This window comes from Camelus bactrianus, chromosome 13, assembly GCF_048773025.1.
Source record: "Camelus bactrianus isolate YW-2024 breed Bactrian camel chromosome 13, ASM4877302v1, whole genome shotgun sequence".
NCBI lineage: Eukaryota > Metazoa > Chordata > Mammalia > Artiodactyla > Camelidae > Camelus > Camelus bactrianus.
In genome coordinates, this window is record NC_133551.1 from 33477468 (window position 1) to 33498261 (window position 20794).

Sequence of the window (20794 nt, forward strand, 5' to 3'; positions counted from 1 at the left end):
TTGGGTGACTTGCGTAGACCAAGGGACAGTAGCAAATGTGACACAGCAGAGATTTGAAAAGCACCTGCCTACTGAGACTTGCCTTCTCTTTTTATTTTGAACCCTGAGACTACCATGTGAAGAAGCTTAGGCTAACCTTCTGTAGGATAAGCCAAATGGAGCAAAGCTGAGCCATCCCATTGAGGCCCCTGGGACCAACCAGACATGTAAAGCCAGCCTAGACCATACAGCTCCAGCCAACCTCCAGCTTCCCAGCTGACCCATACAACCAGGAGCTACATACGGTAATCATCGTTTTAAGCCACTAAGTTTGAAGTAGTTTGCTATGCAGCAAAAGCTAACAGATACATATATATATATATATGTATCTGTATATAAAATGTAGGAACTTGTTTTCTTTCTCTTATAAATGAGAGAGATGAACCGAGGGGTTGTGTAGCACTGCACTTCGTCAGGGGCTATATCTTCTTCCATCTTGTTGTTCTTCCATCTTCAGTCCATGGCTTGTACTTCATGATCCGAGATGGTTGCCCAAGCCCCAGCTGGTGCAGCTTGACTTCTAGCCAGCAGGAAGCAGGGTAGGGGAGTGATGGAAGAAAAGTATGCTCCTTTTCTTTGCAAATACTCCCCAGAAGTTTCACATACTATTTATGCTTACATTTCATTGACCAGAACTTAGTCACAGGGCCACAGTCAGATATGAGAGAGACTGGGAGGTGTAGTCCTTTTTCTGGGAGCCATTAGCTCAGCTAAAAATCTGATTTTTTTCCCCTCTTTTTTTAACTGGAGAAGAAGGGAAACAAAATTTTGGGGAAAATGAACAGCTTCTGTCCAACTTCATATGAACTACTGCAACACAGGGTTTTACTCATCTTTGAATCTCCAGCACTTAACAAGTATTCAGTAACATTTGTGGAATGTTGCTTAGGGAACAAAGGGTGGTCTATTTCCCAGACCACTGAAGGGGCGCTCACAAGTTGCGGAATTTCACTCCACCTCCAGTAGATGGTTGGCATCCCCCCATTCGAGTGATTAGATAGTCGATGTTATTAAAGAGGCTTCAAAATGTAGCAAGAAAATCATGATCCTTAAAGTCAGAAGTCCTGTCTGTTACTTATTCCCTGGGTGACTCTGGGCACAGTGCCTAACCTTAAGTATCCTTGTCTTTAAAGTGAAAATAAAAATTTCTACCTTAAAGGGAAGTTATTGCTTAATGGGTATAGAGTTTTTATTTGGGGTGATAAAAAGTTTTGGAAATAGATAGTGGTGATGATTGCACAACACTGTGAAGGGAATTACTGCCCCTGAAATGCACACTCTAAACGGCTTAGAAAATTTCCTACCTCACAAGCTTACCATATTTCTGAGTGTGCCTCATGTGAGTTTATAGAAGAACATGATGAGGGAAACTAACAGAAGGCAAAAGTAAAAAGCAATTGCAAAAGGGTGGGATAGGGTGAGGGGATGAACGGCTGTGGTTGGAAGACAGCAATTATGCTTTCCAGGAATCTTGGAGCCTTGTAACCAGAACCCTCTGTGGTCTCTTGGCAACATGCAGACTGCACAGAGAAATGCCTGACATGGAGAATTAGTGATGCAGTGGTTCTCGGGTGGCCTTCTGTGCAGAGCTGATAGTGCTTATGTTTGCAAACTCTCAAAAACCATATAAATTGAGCTGAGTGAGACAGAGTTCACTCAGTTTGGTCAGAACTGGTCATGCAACTTCAATTCAATCAACACTAAAGGAGCACCTATGTGCAGTTATTACAGCTATTGATAAATATTCTGAATCTTGCCTCAGAACATGAGGTCAAATCTCATTCCCCCACTGACTTAGCTTTGGCGAGTGAAAGAAGAGCAGAAGTAATGTGTATTGTGGTAGGTGAAAGTATTTCCCTTCCCTTTTCCTACCTCAGTGACTGCAAAAGCACAAAGCAAGATGAAGCCTCCATCACCTGTGTGCATGAGTGCCTGCAATGAACCTTACTTTCCACCCCATCCTAGATGTGTAGCGTAAGGGAGGAGTAAACTTTTCTTGTGTTATGTCACTGCAATTTGGCATTGTTTGTTACTGCAGCATTACCTAGCCTAATCTGACTGATGCTGTGTGTCTCTCCCTGAGCAAAGTGAGGATTTTAACACAGTGCTTAAACTCTAGAGTTAGGAAGCCAGTTTCAGTTCCAGTTAGCTACTTTCTCACTGTATGATCTTGAACAAATCCATAATCTCCTCTTGCTATTTCCCACATTTAGAAAATGGGGACAATAATGAAAACCATCTTATAGGGTTTTATGAGGATTATATTATGTGAGCAACATAGCCCAGTGCATAGTAGGTCCTCAGAAATGCTGGAGGATGATGATGTTGATGATGATATCATTTAATCCTCGAAACAACTCTATGTAAGATTTGTTGTTGTGTCAAACCACTGAGGCATCAGCACTGCTACTGCAGCATAACTTGGCCCTAGACACACAGGTGGTAAGAGGAAGTTTTGAGATTAGAATCCATCAACCCAACTTTGGGGGCACACTTCTATGTCCCTGGAAGCCATCCAGCTCTGGTGTGCAGCCACTTCTCATTCTGTCCTCATCTGCTCTCTAGAGGGCTCGTTCCCTTACACAGCTTCCTCAGGGACCAGATCCATGTAAAAAAATCACCCTGGGGCAAGGACTCAGAGATACAGCCAAGCCTGGTCCCTCAGAGACTGTCCTGCTATCCCGCCTAAGTGGCAGACCAGGAATCAGACCCTCAGACACAGGATCCATTTGATCCCCTTCCACACCAGACTCATCTCTTCCTCTACCAAAGCCAAATGATTTATTTAAACTGCTAAAAAAAAAGAAGAAGGAGAAGGAGGGGGAGGGGGGAGGGGGAGAAGGAGAAGAAGGAGAAGAAGAAAGAAGGAAGAAGGAAGAAGAGGAAGAAATCAGTGCACAAGGCAAAAATATCCTAAAGACGCGAAAGGGTATGAAGAGGTGTCTCTCTCCCGCACTTCTCTCTGTAGACTCCCAGTTCCCCTCCCCAGAGGCAACCATGGTGACCAGTTTCCTCAAAGTGCTTTTACAGCCAGTTCCTCATTCCTTCCTCCGACTGCACCATCGTGGGGAATGTTCTTCTGGGGCTAGCATCCTTCCTGCTCTATAGCTGCACCCACTGTTTTCTCCCACCAGCACACCCTCCTCTGGGCCTCCTAATCCTGCACATCCTGCTGTGTCTGTTCAGGCTACGTTCTCCAGGAAGAACCTTTTTTAGCAATTCCAGCTGTCATCTCTTCTTCCTGACAACAGTACTATTTGTGTCACATATTTGAATATTTTTTCATTTTCAGTTTACCAGGTGCTAGTTTCTCACTGTTTCGTGTGGGTCACCCTTACTTCCTCTACCAGCCTGAAGGTTGATTGTCCATCCTCATGGCTTCTACCACCACCTACATCCTGATGACTCCCAAATCCACTTTCCTGAGTTTCAGACATATTTCCAGTTGAAACTGGGCATCTTCCCAGTTGTCCCATGGGGCCATCCAAAACATCCTTTTTACCCTTAACTCTACTCTCCGCATCTCCTCTTTCAATAAATAGTCATCCAAAGGAGAAACTTAAGTCACATAAACTCCCACACCCCATCCCTGGAGGCCCCCTAGGAGGATAATGTGTATGGGAAGGTGGGAGAAAGGACATCACAAGCCCTGTCAATTGTACATCAGAAACGGCTCTCAAATCAGTACCTTTCTTTACACTCTCACTATCTCTGCCTTCTTGTTTCATATCATTCTGTAAACAGGTATCTTTTTCACAGTATGTTTAGTGCCACTTTTTCTGCATTTTATGCTTTTGTTGGTGATTCTACCGTTTAAAATGGCCCTCAAGTGAAGTGCTCTTTAGTGTCCTAAGTGCAAGAAGACTGTGCCTTACAGAGAAAATACCTGTGTCAGATAAGCTCCATTCACACTGATAGTTAAAGTTAGAGCTTACACTACTGTTGGCCAAGTGCAGTTTAATGAATCAACAATATATATTAAATAGGTGTATTTAAACATAAATACACATAAAACAAGGTTATATATTGATCCATTGATGAAAATGTTGTGACCAGAGACCTACAGGAACCTAACCCTGTATTTCTGCTAGGAGCAATGGTTCTGTATTTGCTAATTCAGTGTTCATGGTAACTTTATACAACATAACTCCTACAAATTATGAGAATCAACTATATTGTTTGTTTGTTGTCTGACTCACAGCAAAATGAAAACTCAGTGAGGGCAGAAACTTTGCCTGTGCTGAAACAATGTGTGGCACATATTAAGTTCTCAATAAATATTTGTTGACTGAATGAATGAATGAGTTAGGAGACCCTTTGGATCTCAGATGATGAGAAAATTACATCGTTATTTTCATTATTCTTGAAATGAAATTCAGCATTTCCTTCAATTATGAATATAAGGCAACAAATCACAGTAGAAATAGCAGTATTTGTCACATCACCATGGAAATCACTGGTATTTTCAAATCTCAGTACAGTTGCTGTAGATAACTTAAAATACAGTTTAACACTCATCAATACATTGAATTAGATTGGTATTTTCCCCATCACCAGATATCATTATTTTTTTAATTGAAGTATAGTTGATGTATATGTTTCAGTTGATTTATAATTTCTATAGGCTATATTCCATTTATATTATTATAAAATATTGGCTATATTCCCTGCATTGTACTGCATATCCTTGTAGCTTATTTATTTTATACACAGTAGCTCATACTTCTTAATCCCCTACCTCTATCTTGTCCCGCCCCATTTCCCTCTCCTCACTGGTATCTACTAGTTTGTTCTCTGAGTCCATTTCTTTTTTGTTATATTCACTAGTTTCTTTTATTATTCCACATATAAGTGATATACAGTATTTGTCTTTCTCTGTCTGACTTGTTCCATTTAGCATAATACCCTCCAGGTTCATCCATGTTGTTGCAAATGGCAAAATTTCATTCTTTTTATGGCTAAGTAGTATTCCATTGTTTGTGTGTGTGTGTGTGTGTGTGTGTGTGTGTGTGTGTGTGTGTGACATTTTTATCCATTCATTGTTGATAGAAATTTAACTTGCTTCCATATCTTGGCAATTGTAAGTTTATTTTTTTTTTTCTGATAAATACCCAGGAGTGGAATTGCTGGGTCATATGGTAGTTCTATTTTTCATTTTTTGAGAAACCTCCATTCTGTTTTCCATAGTGGCTGTACCAATTTACATTCCCACCAACATTGTACAAGGGTTCCCTTTTCTCCACATCCTCACCAATCTTTGTTATTTGTGGTATTTTTGATACAGCCATTATGACAGGTGTGAGGTGATATCTCATTGTGGTTTTAATTTCTATTTCTTTGATTATTAATGATCTTTTCATGTGTCTGTTGGACATCTGTATTTCTTCTTTGGCACAATTCAGGTCTCCTGCCCATTTTTTAATTGCATTGCTTGCTTTTTTGATGTTGAGTAGTATGAGCTGTTTATTTTGGATATTAACGCTTTATCAGTCATATCATTTGCAAATATTTTCTCTCATTCAGTAGGTTGTCTTTTTGTTGATGGTTTCCTTTGCTGTGCAGAAGCTTTTAAGCTTAATTAGGTCCCATTTGTTTATTTTTGCCTTTATTTCCTTTGCTTTAAGAGACAGATCCAAAAAAATTATTGCTATGATTTATGTCAAAAAGTGTTCCACCTATATTTCCTTCTAGGAGTTTTATAGTATCCAGTCTTACATTTAGGTCTTTAATCCATTTTGAGTTAATTTTTATATATGGTGTTAGAGAATGTTCTAATTTCCTTCTTTTACATGCAGCTGTCTAGTTTTCCCAGCACCACTTATTGGCGACTGCTTTTCTCCATTGTATATTCTTGGCACCTTTGTTTTAGATTAATTGACTGTAAGTCTGTGAGTTTATTTCTGGGCTCTCTATTCTGTTCCATTGATCCATGTGTCTGTTTTTGTGCCAGTACCATACTTGTTTTGATTACTGTAGCTTTGTAGTTTAATCTGAAATCAGGAAACATGATTCCTTCAGCTCTGTTCTTCTTTCTCTTCAGAAAACAATATTGTTTTGGCTATTCAGGTCTTTCGCGTTTCCATATGAGTTTTAAAATTATTTGTTCTAGGTCTGTGAAAAACGCCCTTGATATTTTGACAGGGATTGCACTGGATCTGTAGAGTGCCTTGGATCGTATAATAATTATAACAATGTTAATTCTTCCAATCCAAGAGCCTGACATATCTTTCCATCTGTTTGTGTCACCTTCAATTTCTTTCATCAGGGTCTTATAGCTTCTGAGTACAGATCTTTTACCTCCTTAAATAGGTTCATTCCTAGGTATTTCCTTCTTTTTGCTGTGATTATAAATGGGATTGTTTCCTTAATTTTTCTTTATGATTGTTCATTGTTAGTATATAGAAATGCAACAGATTTCTGTATATTAATTTTGTATCCTGCAACTTTACTGAATTTAATGATGAGCTCTAGCAGTTTTTTGGTGGTGTCTTTAGGGTTTTCCATGTATAGTATCATATCATCTGCAAACAGTAAAAGTTTTACTTCTTCCTTTCCAATTTACATTCCTTTTGTTTCTTTTTCTTGTCTGACTGATGTGACCAGGACTTCCAACACTATATTAAATAAGAGTGGTGAGAGTGGGCATCCTCATCTTATTCCTCATCTTAGAGGAAATGCTTTCAGCTTTTCACTATTGAGTATGATGTGAGCTGTGACCTTGTCATACATGGCCTTTATTATGTTGAGATATATTCCCTCTATACTCACTTTCTAGAGAGTTTTTATCAAAAATGGATGTTGAACTTCGTCAAATGCTTTTTCTGCATCTATTGAGACAATCGCATGGTTTTTCATCTTCAATTTGTTAACGTGGTGTGTCACAGTGATTGATTTGCAGATACTGAAAAATCCTTACATCCTTGTGATAAATCCTACTTGATCATGGTGTTTGACTCTTTTGATGTACTGTTGGGTTCAGATTGCTAACATTTTGTTGAGGATTTCTGCATCTGTTTATCAGTGACATTGGGCCTATAACTTTCATTTTTTTGTGATATCTTTGGTTTTGATTCCAGAGTAATGCTGTCCTCATAGAATGAATTCAGAAGTATTCCTTCCTCTGCAATTTTTTGCAATAGTTTGAGGAGCAGAGGTGTTAACTCTTCTGTAAATGGTTGATAGAATTTACCTGTGAAGCCACCTGGTCCTAGACCTTTGTTTTTCAGAAATGTTTTTTATTACAGATTCAGTTTCATTAGTGGTAATTGGTCTGTTCATATTTTCTATTTCTTTCTGTTCAGTCTTGGGAGATTACAAATTTCTATGAATTTGCCCATGTCTTCTAGGTTGTTCATTTTATTGGCATATAGTTGTTCATAGTAGTTAGTCTCTTATGGGATTCTTTGTATTTCTGTGGTGTTTGTTGTAACTTCTTTTTTATTTCTGATTTTATTGATTTGTCTGGTAAAGTTTTATCAATTTTGTTTATCTTTTCAAAGAAACAGCTCTTAGTTGCATTGCTCTTTTCTATTGTTTTATTTTTTAGTCTCTCATTTATTTCTGCTCTGCTCTTTATGACTTCTTTTTTTCTACTAAATTTGAGTTTTGTTGTTCTTTTTTTTAGCTCCTTTAGGTGTAAGATTAGTTGTTTGAGATTTTTCTTGTTTCCTGAGGTTGGCTTATATCACCATAAAATTCCCTCCTAGCTTTTGCTGAATTTCATAGCTTTTGGAAGACAGCTATGCTCAACGCTATACCAACACCCATAGCTTTTGAATTGTTGTGTTTTCATTTTCATTTGTCCCCTGGTATTTTTTAAATTTCCTCTTTGATTTTTTTCAGTGATCTATTGGTTGTTTAGTAGCATGCTAACAATCAATGCTAACAATGCTACTAAACAATCAAACACAAAGATTATTTTAATGTGTTAATAAAGAAACATTTCTGTACCACACACTTTAATAATTATATTTGAGAATAACTGACTTCCTTTGAAATCCTGTGGTTTTTATTTTCTGCATTTAAAATACTGAGCATTAAAACACTCTGAGAACAGATCCATAGGCCTCCCTAGACTATCAACTAGGTCCATGGCACTAAAGAGCTTAAAAACCTTGGTCTAGATTCAGGTCAAGCCTACCTTCAGGTAAGTTCAGGGTCAGGAAGCTATTTAAAAGGTAAATCTGGTGTCCTCACCCAAATCTTCCTGCAAGTATCATCACAGAGGGGCTTTCATTCTAACATCTCCTCCACAAAGACACTCCTCTGTGCACCCCTTCCGACATCTGGAGGAGCACTGGCAGAAAGTTTCCAATGGATTCCATAAAGCCTATCAAGCACTGACCACATGCACAGACTTCTCGCAAGGGCTGGAGAGCATTACTTTTCCAAGTGTGGCCTGAAAACTGTTACTGGCCAAAGATGAGAAAAATATAGAAATTGAGAGTAAGGGTTTTAGAAACCTTTTAGCAATTTGAATCTAACAATACAATAACTAAGGTTCATATTTTATGTCTTTTTTCCTAAATTTCATTTTATTTTACAAAGTCATCCATTTGCAATAGATTGGAAATTTACAAAAACATAAACTAAACCAAAAATATATATATACTGGTCTTTCTTCCATACAGAGTATGAGAATCACCATTGTGAGGGGTTACAGTGAAGAGACATGGATCCAACTGGGCAAATGCTCTGAAACACATGAATAAAATCCAGGATGCAGAAGCACAACAGACCAGCAGAACTAGGGAAGGCAGAATTAGGAGGAAGCATTTGAACATGTTGACCAGTATCTATAGGTGGAGATGATGCCTTTTGGGGTGTTCCAGGCAGTGGGCTCAGCAGGAGCTAAGGCAAGGAGTATAGAGTATAAGGTGCCTCAGAGAAGGTAGTTGTCAGGCAAGATAGGGAAAATGCCTGCGTGTGTCTGTAGTGAATGGGGACAGAATATAGTGGGAGTGAATCATGATGGCCTTGGAAACATGCTGAGGATATGGGGCTTTCTTAGTCGGCCATGAAGAGCTGTGGACTCATTTCCAGCAGGGAAGGAAAAGATCACATCTGAGCTTTAAACAATAATGTCTACTGGGTCAAACTAAATTTAAAAATTTCTCAGGCACTGACTCTTTCAGAGAAGAAAAAATCTGTCTTCCATTAGAATGTGACACAGAGACTGATTTCCATGCCTGGATGAACACGTGCATGGGTGTACATGAATGAGGGCTCTCACTTGATTTTGATGGGTTACATTAGACAAGTCACTGCCAGGGGATGGACACAAACTAATGTCCACTGAGCATTAGCAAAGTACCAGGCATGGGATGTTAAGTGTCTTGACAGATTACCACATTTGAATGTCACAGCAAACCTGTGAAACTGCTTTTATTTCTATGTTACAGATGTGGAAAAGGAGGATTAGAAAGGTAGGCAGTTTGCACCTCTGAGAATCAGTTTTCTTCCCAAGGAGATGGGACTAGTGGTCCTCATGCTGTCTACTCTCCAAAAAGGTAAAGAGGACCAAGTGAAGGTTAAGAGGATCCCAAAATGTTGACAAGGCAAAGGCGCTGAGTGAGCTCAGGGGAGGGAGGTGGTATTTTCTGAGAATACAGACAGGACACAGTGTTCTGAGATGGTTCTGCCCTCTCACTGATATTGGAAATCCTTTAAATTTTCCATTTAAGAAATGCCTGAGGCCAGGACTGATTCAATCATGTAAAAACCAATATCAGCTTGGAAAGGTTATCACAACCTTTCAATTCCCGTCAACATTAAAAATGCAAATGTTTGCTATTTAAATATAGCCTTTGGTCACCAGTGTTCAGGACATAAAGTAAACCACAGCAGGCTGCCATCTCCCACTGAGGGCTCGGCAGGAAGGAAGCAGAGGAGGTGCCGAAAGAATGCATCATACCAGGCTAATGGAACCACTTCCAGCCCCACTAAGGTCTGGGTCCTCAGAGGTTGTCCAGGTTCGGTCACTGGATCAGACATCCATTCACTAGGAGTTGGGACCCCATTGGTTTCTTTGTCCTCATCTTCCCAGTACCTAGTCTGGTGCCTGCTTTATAGTAAGAGCTCAATATTGTTGACCAGATGAATTAATTCACTTATCACCTTTTTATCATGTCCCAGGCACTGTGCTAGGCCTATTCATTGATACAGAAACAAGCCACTTGGGAAAATCAATCTCAAGTAATCTATCATCTAAGGATAGTAAGATATGCAAATAAATAACGATAATGTAAGAGTGTTTCAAATTACCTTGCCTTAAGTGTTAATTCTGGAGGTCTGTCAAAAACAGGTGTTTAAAAATGTGCCAGATGAAGAATGCTTGTGTGGTTGGACATCAGAATTCTGGCTGGCTTGGGAGATGGAGTAACTGGGCAGTGAGATCAGCAATGGGAGGTTCCTGGAAGAGGTGCCAAGAACCATTCCTGAGGTGGGCTCCTGTTCCTGGTGGTCTCCTCCACTCAGACTGTACGCTTCCTGAGGACTGGACTGTAGCTTATTCAGCTCTGCATCCCAGTACTTCACATGGGGTCTGACACATAGTAGGAAACAACATATGCTGAATATACAAATGAATAAATAAATGAATGTTAGGAACCCATAAGGAATCACAATAAGAAGCATCATTAAGAGTTTAGTATGTAGCAAACATTACATATCTATATATATATATATTAATGGTGGTGTATATATATATTACATACATTACCAGCAAACCCCATTAACAATTCCCAGGAAATAAAAGTAGAATCTGTGTAATAAAATAAAGGCTAACCTTTTTTTTTCCCCTTTCTGCTTAGTCTAGCATCACTTGCTCATGGGGTACTGCATACAGAGAGAGGCCTTGCATCCAGCACTTCAGACCAGAGTTCGCAGCATGAATTGGCTGCATCCGATGCCTCAGCTCAGCAGGCCATGTGCAGAAGCACTGCACGCAGCACTGCAGTATGGACCCATGGGCAGCACAGCTGCATTCAACCCACAAGAACTCTTCCCGCCTCGTTGCTGATGAGAACCCTGTAAAGCAGCCCCAAGACGGCCTGCAGGGAGTGCGTGTACTCTACAGTGCGAGCTCATACCTCTCTATTCTTTGATCAAAGAATAAAACTTTCCTTTACTTTGAAACCAAACTGCATCTCATTCTATTGGTTCAAACAACACCAGGAAGGAGGGCCCTTATGGGAGTCAGACTCGAAAGTAACAAATTTTGGCAACCACAAAGGGACAGACCATGGCTTCTTCGCATGCACCTAGCCACTAGGCTCCAGGCTGTCCCTGAGTCTAGCAGGAGGACGGCAGAGGCTTTGGGAGGTTTGAGTGAGGATGAATGACTCTGGTCTGTGAGTTCACTCTCATGCAGTAAAATAGGAGAAGTCTTCAGCTGAATTCAAAGAAACTCTGCCCAGCAACCCAATACCCGGGTGTGGTGCAAACACAGTATAGGCCCCAGAGTAATCGGGACCATCATGCCCCATTGTGGGGATCAACTGCAGCATTGGCATCACTGGGGACTGGAGACTGAAACTCACACATGCCTGCCCATTGCCTCTGGCTTGTCTTCCCACGGTGCCCAATGGGTGGGGGGATAGGGAATGGTGGGGTCTTGTGGGCGAGAAGCCGCCACACAAGTCTTGCCCAGTGACTCGCCAATAGTGCTGTCCTCTTGACCCCTGTACAAGGCAGTAACGCCGCACTGGGCTTTTTGCCCTCCACACCAACCACATTCTCCATAGTCACCTTCAGTTTGGTAAATGTAAGCGGCCAGCCCTGGGAGCCAAGAGGCAAGACTGGGGAAGGCCCAGATAATGAGGACCATCTGACAAAACAGAACCACAGAACAAGGGTGCTTGATTTGAGTTCAGGAAAAGGCTGATGCCCGAATGTGAAAGGGTTCCAAGGTAGGTACTAGACCAGTGACTTGACCTCTTTTGGTCAGGGCCAGTTTCTCTGAAGTGGGCTTGGGGGCCCTGTGAGCCACTTGCAAGACCAGAAACCCCATTATTGAGAAGCCTTGTGAGGTACTAGCAAGAACAGGAAGCACCCACTACCCCACCTCTCCTCCTCCCTCTGCTGGTGAGGCGAACCTTGGGTAACTGTTGACCGAGGTTCCGCAGGCTCTCCTTCCAGTATCAACACAGAATACCAGCTTCCCCAGCAACCTAGTGAGTGCTCTGTGGGAATCCCTCAGAGGAACTTTAGCTTTTAGCATTCACTTGGCAGGAAGCCTGAAAACCCTTCCTTCTCATGCAAAAGGTGGAAAGAGAAGACCCCTGCCTCCAACAGCTGTGCCACTCCTTAAGGGACCCAAGTTGCTCAGGAACAAATGTGGCGAATGAAGCAGTCTTGTCTAGCCTCCTGTGGGATATTCAGACTTGGGAGAGACTATCTCAAGCACAGGCCTTTACAAATTCAAGGGGGGAGCCCCAGTTACATCAGAGACCCAGACCATGTGGATGCCTCCTTTTTTGGTCTTCTGAGGTATTCATTAACAGTTTAGTGCTGGTTCCAAATTTTCCAAACCAGAAATCTCATTTGGGTCAAAGCTATGGCATTTGCATGCTAACAAATCACTCCAAGTGCCCCCTTGGTAGTTGGAAACAAATTCAAAACAGAACATCTGAGGTATGGGGAACCAAAAATCCACCATACCAAAGGATAGCTCATTAGGGTGCATCCTGCAGAACCGGAAAACTATCAATTGGAATAATATAAAGGAAATCAATCAACCTAGTGGCTACCATAAAACCCTGTCACACAATAAATCCCACCCCCCTGCTACCCACAGAAATGGGGGGCCCCGGAGTATGATTGTATAACTACAGACACAATCTATTCCAATCCCCCTGACCTAGGAAGTGAGCCTCTGCCAAAGGTAGAAGAGGAACGGTTTACAGATGGGAGCATTTCTATGAGAGAGGGAAAAAGGCTGACGGGATACTCAGTAACCTCCCACACCCAAGTAGTAGAGGCACGAAGCCTACCCTCAGGAACTCCAGCCCAAAAATCTGAGCTGATGGCCCTCACCCGAGCCTTAGAGCTTGGGACAGGGAAGATCTTAAATGTTTACACAGATTCCCGGTATGCACATGCCATCCTACATGCACACGGGGCTATTTGGAAGGAAAGAGGTATGCTTACTGTGGAGAATAAACAGGTGAAACATACTGAAGGAGACTAAACAGGCTTAAGCATACTGGAGCTCTTAGAAGCAGGATAGCTTCCAAAAAAAAAAAAAAAAATGGTAGTGATTCATCATAGAGGTCACCAAAAGGGAGATGCGGAGGTAATAAAGGGAAGAAGCAACTGCCAAAAGGGGGACCCTAGAACCAGTAAGTTGGCAACTACCCCTCATACCTTGAAGACCAGATCCATCCAATTATTCCCCAGTTGACACAAAGGAAGAATTAGATAAAGCCCAAAAATGGGGCATCAGTAGAGATCTAAGAGGCCATGCGTGGCTAGTTAATGAACATGGGCAATACTTTCCCCAAACTGCAGCTTGTCAAGCCATCAGGGAGGCTCATCAAGGAACTCACTGTGAGGGAAGCCCTATGTAACTGGTTAATTGTGGTCATGGTAACTCCCAGGATGAAGAGTATAATCAGCTGGATAGTTGAGACCTGCCCTATCTGCTCAATGAACAACCCCAGTAACAGGGCCCTCAAGGGCCCCCAGATAAGGCAATTCAGACCAGAAGGACATATCCTGGAGAAGCCTGGAAGATTGATTTCACTGTCATGCTGAGAGTACACGGCAACTTCAGGTACCTCTTGGTGCTAATGAACACATTTTCTGCGTGGACAGCATTCCCCACCAGAACTGAAATGGCATCTGAAGTGGTTAAGGCGTTACTAGAAAAAAAAAACAAAAAAACCCTAGGTTTGGTCTTACAGGATCCCCACAAAGCGATAAAGGTCCAGCATTTGTGTCTCAAGTGATGAAGGGGATAACAAGTGCCCTGGGCATAAAATGGACCTTGCACTCAGCCTGGAGACCCAAATCATTGGGGAAACTGGAGGGATTCAATCGGACCTTGAAACAGGCCTTAATCAAGCTATGTCAGGAAACAAGAAAACTGGATCAAGTTGCTCCCAACTGCCCTCCTCTGCATGAGGTTAGCCCCAAGGGGTAAGTTAAGCACATCTGAGCTTATGAATGGTAGGCTCATTCTCAAGCCAGAGAGAAGGTACACCTTAACCCCCTTGAAATGGAACAGCTCAAGTGTTTTCTCCAGGGAGGAGAGAGACCAAAAAATCTCTCATGGAATATGGTGACCAGGTACTGCCAACCCGCTGGGTCAGGAGACTGTGTGAACCTAAAACCGGCAGCCTGCAAAACCAACTCACTCTTAAGTGGAACGGATCCCCCAGTGGCGATCCTAACCACCTGCTCTGCCCCAGAGTTGCAGGAATCACTCTGGGGGGGAACATCGCACTCGAATGAAGAGGGCTTCCAAGCCCCAACCTCCAGAGAGACAACCTGGGGCAATGCACCCCTTGATTACGCGTGTGAACCTCTCCCTGACCCGAAACTTCTCTTCCGAAAAACAACAAACGTGAGACCAGGAATCCTCAGGCCACGGCAGCGAGCCTCAGCATCAGAGCATACTTTTGCCTGCGGGCAAACCTAGATACCTTCATTTTTAAGAAAACTTTGACATGTGACCATTATTCTCCTGCTAATATCTGGGCCGTGTATCTTAAATTCTCCGCCTCTTTATCTCCAAAGATTAGACAAATGGTGGTCGTTCAAGGATATAAACTATCAGGGCTGCAACCTGGAGACCATCAAACACATCTAAAGGTGGCCGGAGAGAAGTTCTGCTCCTCTACCCGGGGTTATAACGATGCCCCAAATCAGCAGGGAGGTAGTAACAGGAGTCGGACCTGCGCCCCTCAGCATCCCTGGAGAATGAGGAGCAGGACGAAAGACAGCGGAGGAGTTCGTCGCCGGCAAAGCCCATTAACAATTCTCAGGAAATAAAAACAGAATCTGGGTAGTAAAATAAAGTCTAACCTTTTCCTTTTCCTACGTGCTTCATCTAGTTTCACTCGCTCATGGTGGGCGGATGCAGAGGCCTTGCCGCGACACTTCGGACCAGAGTTCCTAGTGTGAAACGGCCACGCGGACACCTCAATTCAAGATGGTGGCGGCGGCCGGTGGGCAGAGACGCTGCGACGGCCCGGGACCTGGGGCGTGAGCAGCTGTGCCGGCCCCGCGAGAACTCCGCGGACGAGATCCCTGCAAAGCAGCCCCGCCCACGGCGTGTACAGCGAACGCGAGCTCGCATCTCTCCATCCTTTGATCAAAGAGTAAAGCTTTCCTGTGCTTCTGCACCAAATTCGGTCTTGTTCTGTTGGCACGAGCAACCCTGGGCAGGAGGACCCTTGTTGGGAACTGACTCAAAAGGGTGGGTAGCATATCTCTTCATTAATTATAACTCTCAGGGTGCAGCCAGCAGACAGAAACCACATCAGTTACTTGAACAGAGAATATAATATAAAGGATTGTTAACTAGGTATAAAATGGTTAACTAGGTAACTGAAAGGGTAAAGTGAGATCTATAAAGTTTAACAGAGATAGCAACTGCAGAAAGCAGCTGTCCCCCTAAGGATGAGGGGGGAACAACAGGGGAAAAAGAAATGATAAAATTTAGAGGCTTAATGGAAGGACCCTGTGAGCTGAGACTCAGATGGCTGAGGAGGGGGCACTGCTGGGCTGGTGCTGATGTCTCTGCCTGGATATGATGAAGCTAATTCTGTGTTGAAAAACTGCAAACTGGCTTCAGCTACTGCCGTGGGGAGGCATTGCTGCTGCCAGAGTGAAAAAGCATTGCTGGGGTGATGGTCATAGCCACCCAACAAACTCCTCTCCATCCGTCAAGACCCAGTTCAGATGCTGCCTCCCCTGAGGAACCTTCCTGATCTCTTCCTTGACACAGGAAGCCCACAGGAAGCAGACAAGAAGGAGCAAGTCTTATTTTTGCCCTCTAATTGTGCAGCCCTCTCTAGCACCCCCACTGACAGAGCTTAAGTTAAAGTCAGCTGATCAAGCAAAAATGTGATTTGCAGCAACTCAGCCCCATCATCACAAAGCAGAGTACAGAAGGGTTTTGGAGCTGAGATACCATGGCATCCTAACTCATACAGAAGTCTGCCCCTCAATGCTGTGATGCAGGAACTGCTATCACTCCCACTATACAGATAAGAAACCAAAGGTGTAAAGAAGTCAAGGTGACTTGCCTATAAATTGTTGTGGCAGCACCCTGATTTGAGGCCAGGTCCATCTGTTCTTAATGGAAATACTACACCAAGTTTCCTTCACATTTTTATGTGACGAAGATGTCAGAGGATAGAGCAGATTTGAAGTCCCAGTGTTGTTAGGTTGGCAGCTGGGGATGCAGTGGGGTGGGGGATTCAGGCATCACCTATAAGAGCAGGGAAGCAGGCGTGGGGCAGTCCTAATGAATGACTCCCAAGGTGCTATTATAATCTTTCACTTTACTGTCCTTCAAGTTAAGTGGAGATCTCTATTCTTTGATCAAAATTTAGCTACCCAACAAACTCCTCTCTACCCTTTAAGACCCAGCTCAGATGTCACCCCCTCTGAGAAGCCTTCCTGATCTCTACAAAGCTGGCCATGCCCCCACGGTACTCCCACAGGACTTGATGCAGACACCTGGGTGAAGTTCACTTGTCTGTATGGTGCACTAGATTATAGGCTCCTTGAGGGAGCCTGGGTCTACATGGGTTCTGTCTGGCACACAGTGGGCACCTGGAGTCTAATAATATCTATAAAAGGCTCGTTCCAGAAGCATGCTTCTGTGGGAGCCCTGGCTACTTTAGGACCATGTCGTCTTACTTATTCTCTGCCTTCCAGAAGTTCTCAGTCTAATGGTGAAGACATACTGAAAAAATGTCGAAAAACAAAATCCCCCAGGTTTAGCTCTTCACCTCCTGCCTTTTCCAACCCATTTGTCTCACTTCAGTCAAATGCAGTGATAATTATGCCCCTGCTAAAACCTTCCGAAGGCTTCCATTGCGGTTAGGAGAAAGACTGACTCCTCAGTGGTGTTGCCTAGTCCCCCGAACTCTGTCTCCTGCCCGTCAGCAGCCTTGCATCTCACCACTCCCGGTTCCCCTCCCGCCTCCTTCCACGTCACCCTTCCAGATACTGAACCTCTTCACTTTCCCAAACTCACCAAGCTCTTTGCATTCTGGTCATTGCAGGCAGGGATTCCTCTATCCAGAACCCTCTCTCCTCTTGCTCCCTTCGCCCAGGTCCCTCTGATTTATCTTTTAGGTCTGGGCTGCTGACTCACCTCCTCTAGGAGGTTATTGGCAGGGTAACTTGATGCTCCTTTCGGTGCAGCCAGTGCCAGACCACACCCCTCACCCACTGAGTTCTAATGGCCTGTGTTTGCTCGGGAGGGTAGCTCCCTGGCACGTGGCAGGTGCTCTGTAAAACTGATTTGAACTAATTCAAAACAACAAAAAAGCAAAGAGCAGTGTCTCCAAACTATTTTGGAAGTCACAACTGCCTAAGACATGGTGAAATAACTCTTCCTTAGTATCTAGGGGCATTGTGAAAAGAGGGGCTCTGGAAAGGGGAAGAGGGCCCTGACCAGGAGTCAGGAGATGGGGTTGGAGCCTCAGTGATCAGTGATTGGTGATGGGAGGAGCGGAGGGAGGTGGACAGCCTGTTGTCTCTGCATTAGTGTCTTCATCTCTATAATAGGTATCATAGGGGAGGGAAAAGCCTCTTCCTCTATCCTCCTAGGTTCTGTAGCTGGGAAATTAAACTGATGAAAGATTAACAAGAGAAAAAATTAGCACAGTTTATGAATGAGTGCAGCATGCATACATGTGGGAGAAACTCAGTGAAGAGTGTCCCAAAGGGGCTTGTGTGGCGTCTTAATGAAGAACAATACATTTGGGGAGCAGTGATAAGACAAAGGGAAGACCGAGTAGGCAAATATATGGGAAACTAATAGAAGATAGCGGTTATGTTGGTAAGATGGGTTATGGAGAGTCCTTGCGGTGCCATCTTTGGGCTGATAAGAGTCTAGAGTTGTCGTCTGCAGTTAAGATCTAAGATTGTCCTCCTGGGTCCTCATCTTCTTAGTACAGGAGAGGGAGACACCTTTGCAAATGAAAATTTGTGTTCTGCTGTTAGGCAGATAGGGGGCGAGGGCAAAGAGCTTTTGCTGGTGTCTGTTGTTTCTCAATTGTCTTCAGCTCCAAATAATCCTTCTGCCAAAGTGGTATATTTTGGGATGGCATATTCTGATTCCCTACAGGCACAAAATGCCTGCCCTTCTCAACTTGCAGGGTTGTGATGTGATGGCCCATATGGAAACTTCGTGCAAACTGTAAAGTGCTGTATGAATGTCAGGCATAACCAGTTCCACAATCATCTTCTATCCAGGAAAACATCCAGGCTGCAACCTTGCCAGCTTTATTCACTGCTGTCCAAACCCAGGCCTTAAGCTTTCCACCTCCTTCTCTCCCAGGGCCAGGCCGGGGCTCCTTACAGAGAAGACACATCAAAGGCCCAAATGAGCATTTTTATAGTTCAATGTTGCACAAGCTTCCTTCTTGCAAGATAAGAAGTCTGGAGGGAAGGTGGGCCGCTAATCTAAACTTCCTGCTCTCCAGCCCCTCCCCCCACGCCTGACTCTTCTAAGATGAAGCTTGCAGGCTGCTCCTGACTTTTGTTTACGTCATTCATGATCCCCCTGCCCACAGTTCTCCTTTGTGGGACTTCCTTACTGTTCTCTGTGGAAGCCGGATAGACACAGCTAATAAAAAGGACCCAGTGCTTCCTAAGAGCACCAGGTCCCCAGAGCCATAAATCAAAAGACAGAGCTCTTTGAACATTATCCAGCTACAGGAATGGGATGTTTCAAAGAATTAAAGTCTTCCTGAAACTGACTCTAACAAGGCCAAAGGCATCACGGAACAAACATTAGTGCACCCACTGTGTGTCAGATATTTAACACGTTTCGCAATGCTTACACCTTACATCAACTATCCCCACTTTATAGATGAGTAAATTAGGACTCAGAAAGGTTTTAGTTAGACAGGTGGGCGGTTGGATAGATGGATGGATGGATGGATGGATGGATGGATGGTTGGACAGATTAATGAGTAGGTGGATTAATGGGTGGATGGGTGGATGGATGGAGAGGATTCTCACCAGAGTCAAGAGAAAGTGCTTGGGTCTCCCCAGGAAGGTGGAGCTTCCAAGTCACATATGGTCTCATATTCAAGCCCAGCCCAGGAAAAGGCTGTGCATGTCACAGTGGAAGATAAAGCCATCTATGACAAAGCTGTTCCCTGAACCTAAGATTATAGAGAGGATCTTTCAATTCTTGGTTGTAGCTTTGGAGTCAGAAGAATCTGCGTCTTGTCTCCACGATTTACTTACTGTGTGACCACAGACAAGTCACTGAACACCTCTGTGCTCAGTTTTCTCGTTTGTAAAATGGAGAACTACCCAGCCTAACAGTGCTGTGAGGCTTAAATGCTAGCACTCAAATATAAACATTTGTTAAATGTTTTAAACAAATATTTGTGTTAAACACCAGTCAGTGGTCTCTTCTCTGTCCCATAGGCAATGTGAAACCATTGCAGAGAGGGGCTAAGAGTGTTAGAATCTCCCCCGAGGGGGGAGAACTCCAGGTGTAGCGGTGTTGCTCCAGGGCAGGTCTAGCTGTATTCCTCTGGGACTGAGAAAAGAATCGTTGCTGTCCAGGTAGCCAAAGAGGAAGTGAGTTTCCCCGCCGTGAGGACATGGAAGGTGCTTCTGACTATGGGTGACCTCTGAACTATGCTTCATTTCAGTGGCATCTGAGAAACTCGGGTCCAGACCTCCCAGGGCTGTTCTTTTAACTGAGAGAGAAGGAGGTAGAGGGAGTGGAGGTGGGGACAGAAAGGGATAAGGGCTGAAGACCTAAAGCAGCCAGGAGGGGGATTGTTTGTTTTTCCCCCGATTCACTCTAAAGAAGGATACAGAAGGAAAATATATTCCTTAGATTGTTTCAGGATAGGAGTCTGTGTGTGTGTGTGTGTGGGATGAGACTGTGTGGATGGGTGTGTGGAGAGAGGAGTCTATGGGGAAGTGGGTGTGGGTGTGTGTGAGAGACTGTGTACGTGCTTGTGGGGAGTGTGGAAGGTGGTTGTGGATGAGTGGGAGGGAGTGGGGAGAAAATTGAGTAGAGGAGTTTGGGGTGTGTAGGTATGTAATTGGGGCTGGGGGGCAGGGTGTGGGGAGGGGACTGAGTATGGGGGTGTGCAGATGTGGGTAGGATGGAGACAGAGATGGGGAGGGTTGGGGAGGGGAGCAGTTTTGGAGGTGTGCAGATGTGGGTAGATATATGGGGATGGGTGCAGTTGTAGATATGGGTCTAGATTGTCACACTGAGGGGATGGGGCTCAGCAAATACATAAAATCACACATGTCTAAGCACTGTTAACAAGATCTTCTTCACTGGAAATTTGTAAGTAAGTTTATTTTCCAATCATTCACTCATTCATTTTCCCATTATCAACACTGACCTACAGTAAGAAAAACAAAAAGTTAAAATCCCTGAGGGACTTCCAGTCTTGTTGGAGAAGGTGAGACACAGATGGGACAGGCAGCAGTAGTGAACACGACGCCAAGTGCTGGGCACTGCTCTGAGTACTTTGTGGGTATCATCTGCTCACAGTGACCCTACAAGATAGGCCCTATGGTGACTCCC

The 20794-nt window shown here is 43.7% G+C and overlaps 1 long non-coding RNA gene across 1 annotated transcript in view; it reads right to left on the minus strand.

The window, feature by feature from the left end:
- LOC123615306 (uncharacterized) overlaps window positions 1-15180 on the minus strand; it is a 39118-nt gene extending 23938 nt beyond the window's left edge. The window contains exons 1-2 of the long non-coding RNA XR_006722898.2: window positions 15067-15180; window positions 10303-10609 (exon numbers count right to left, since the gene is read on the minus strand). This is a non-coding gene — a long non-coding RNA (uncharacterized LOC123615306). The remainder of the gene's footprint in view (window positions 1-10302; window positions 10610-15066) is intronic.
- Window positions 15181-20794: the final 5614 nt, after the last annotated feature.